The sequence below is a fragment of the Ipomoea triloba genome, chromosome 5, assembly GCF_003576645.1.
Source record: "Ipomoea triloba cultivar NCNSP0323 chromosome 5, ASM357664v1".
NCBI classification, from domain to species: domain Eukaryota; kingdom Viridiplantae; phylum Streptophyta; class Magnoliopsida; order Solanales; family Convolvulaceae; genus Ipomoea; species Ipomoea triloba.
Window position 1 is genome coordinate 20,880,166 of NC_044920.1, and position 3,284 is coordinate 20,883,449.

At 32.7% G+C, this 3,284-nt stretch overlaps 1 non-coding gene across 1 annotated transcript; it reads right to left on the reverse strand.

The window, feature by feature from the left end:
- Positions 1–516: 516 nt before the first annotated feature.
- TRNAF-GAA lies at positions 517–589 on the reverse strand. The gene has a single exon. It is a non-coding gene; the product is annotated as a tRNA-Phe (tRNA).
- Positions 590–3,284: the final 2,695 nt, after the last annotated feature.

Sequence of the window (3,284 nt, forward strand, 5' to 3'; positions counted from 1 at the left end):
ACTTTCATAGCCTCCACAATTCCTGAAATCCTTCCATGTAGCTAGATAATCACTACAAAAATCCTCTCATTAAGCTTGAATTTACACCATTTTTTACACCGAAACACATAAAAGGGACTTATGGATAGTTATAACTCAATAAGCAATAAGAGTGACCAAAATAAATGAATGACAAGCAATAAGACAACAAATGCAAGGGAAAATGTAGGAAATATGACAATTATCAAGTATTGATATAAATTAAACTGTATTTGCATTTATAAATGTTAAAATTCATTTTTTTAAAATAATATCTTTAGCAAATCAAGAGATATAATAATCTTAATTATTAGACATGGTGTCTGTTGGTATCACATTATTTATTTTTAAAATTTTATTCCTTAGGGCGTAAAGACATCAGTAATTCAGTATATATATTAAAGTGGGATACATAAAACATTTAAAAAGCGAACATTATTAGTTTTCAAATCCTCGGCAATTTTAACCTTCAGGAATCAAAAGTTTAATAAAATATTTTGCGGTGAACGTGGATCGAACACGTGACCTTCAGATCTTCAGTCTGACGCTCTCCCAACTGAGCTATCCCCGCTTGTTGAAAACTCGTTCTCCGATATTTAAACTAAAACGGATTTGCAACTCACAGCTTAAATTTTGATCTTATTGCAGATATTTACATTAATTTTAACTATTTCAGTTATGTGTAGTAAAATAATTATAATAGATGCTGGAGTATATGTTAACTAATACTAATAATAAAACACCAGAAATTACAATATTAGACATTATTATTATTATTATTAGAGTTAATTGTTGAAATAGTCCATTGACTATAGCGAAATTACCAATTCAGTCCTTAACTATTTTTTTGACCACTTAAGACCCTCAACTTTAAAAATCTTAACTAATTTGATCCTCCTCCGTTTGTTTTGCTGTTATACATCCGTCAACTCGGAACCAAATTAATAATTTTGCTATAGTCAAATGACCAAATCAGTAATTTCGCTATAATCAAGGGACCATTTCGGTAATTAACTCTTATTATTATTATTATTATTATTTTGAGAATATTATTATTATTATTATTATTATTATTATTATTATTATTAGAGTAGACAAAAACTTATGTGAGATCGTCTCACGAATCCTTGTCCGTGAGACCGTCTCACAAATTCTTGTCTGTGAGACAAGTCGGGTTAATAAGAAATGTAATACTTATATTAGCAAATGTAATATTAAATCATGAATAAAATGTTTATTATTTATATGGAAAAATATAATACTTTTATACGTGACCCGAAGAATATAGCCTAGAACTTGACTTTGATTTTTGCTTAGACAAGGAAACGATGTTTAGAGAGAGGAAGTGAAGAAGCTATGTAAGAAATGTGAAATTGATGATTTCTAATGAATGAATGAACATTACTCATTTATATACTAGTGCACGCTCCACTCTTTAGCCATTAAGACCCACAACTAATGTTGCATTATATTACTCATTCTCAATGTATATATATAATATCCACTCCTTTGAAATGTAAAAAACAACCCCAAAAGCATTGTGAAAGTTTTGGACCAAGAGAGAGTTGTGCGGACAAGCAAAATAGGAAAGGAAAATTAGACCAACTCTCAAGAATTTCTCCAACAATTTCTCACAAAATTTGGGTGGCAAGAAGATTTGTATAAGTTGTTTACAAGAAATGGTACTTTTAGTGTTAGTGTGTTGAAAGGTTTGAACTAGCACATAGTGACATTGAGTAACTGCCGCTTAGAGAGTGAGGTGCTTCTTCAACTCACCTAACATACAAGTTTTGAACTTTATGACACATATCACTTCTGGAAAAATTGTACGTTTTGCGAAAGTCCAAACCTTTTTTGACTAATTTTACCTTAGGTTCCTCATGGATGCTCTTAGAAAGACTACATGTCTTTCATAGAAGGTCAAGGTTACCTTCACACCCAAATAGGTGACTTTCTTAGGTCTATCCCTACATAGAGCACATTTTCTATGAGATAAGTCATTAAGAACATTTTATGTTCAACTTCACATTATTTAGTAGTTATTCGTAGATCTGAAATTCTAGGTGTGAGTCTTTCCATCTTTCCTCTTCACCAACAAAGTGGTGTTTACCATAGATTCCTCACCTCGAGGCTTTCAACCCCATTTCCCTTAATGACTCAAGGACTAATTTTTTGTTTAGTCCTTTCGTTAAGGGATTTGTTATATATCTTTCAGATCTCAAATATTTTATTGTGATCACGTTATTCACAATTAATTGCCTTACAGACTCATGGTTGACTCAAATGTGTCTTATCTTTCAAATATAGACAACTATTTTTTGTAACACATATCTCAACTTGTGAATCACAATGTATAGGAATTGATGGTGTTGGACACCCCACAATGACACATCTGCCAGTAGGCTTCTTAGCCATTCTACTTCTTGTCTTGGTATATCTTGAGCTGTGAATTCTGATTCCATAATAGATCTAGCTATACAAGATTGTTTTGTTGATTTCCATGATATAGTAGATCCGCAAATAGTGAAGACATATCCACTTGTGGAGCAAATTTCATCACTATCAGATACCCAATTAGCATCACATTAGCCTTCCAACATAGAGAAAAATCCTCCAAAGTGAAGATCACAGTCTTTTGTACCTTTAAGATACCTCAGGACTCGTCTAAGAGCATTTCAGTGCTCTCCATTTAGATTATGGGTATATCGCTGAGCCTGTTCACTACATAGGCTATATCAGGTCTTGTGTAATTCATCAAAAGCATAAGACTTCCAATTATTTTTGCATATGATACTCGATAAATGAAAAATTTGCACTATCATTACTCTCTAGTTGACTCTGTTACGCTCTCAACTTGGAGTAAGGGGGGCTGGCGACAGGATAATTGGAGAAGCACCCAACCCGGAAGCAAGCTTTCACGAGGAAGTCAAACAACCACATAACAGTGCATTACTCCGACACATTGAAGAGGGGAATTACTCAGCGGCTCCCAATCATTACTCCTCCCACCATTATTACCCGAGTCTATTACACTCACCAGAAAAAGTGTTGTTGCACCTTCAGTATAAAGAACGAACCTTGTAATTGAGAGTGGGGTCTCTGATTTTCTTACACACCAACATTATTGTACTTTACTTATCTAAATATTATTTCGATAACATTATAAACGTCGTCAGTGTGTTTTATCTATCATCTGGTGAATTTTAGTACGTAGAATGGTGTGTATTGTAACATATATATATATATATATATATATATATATATAT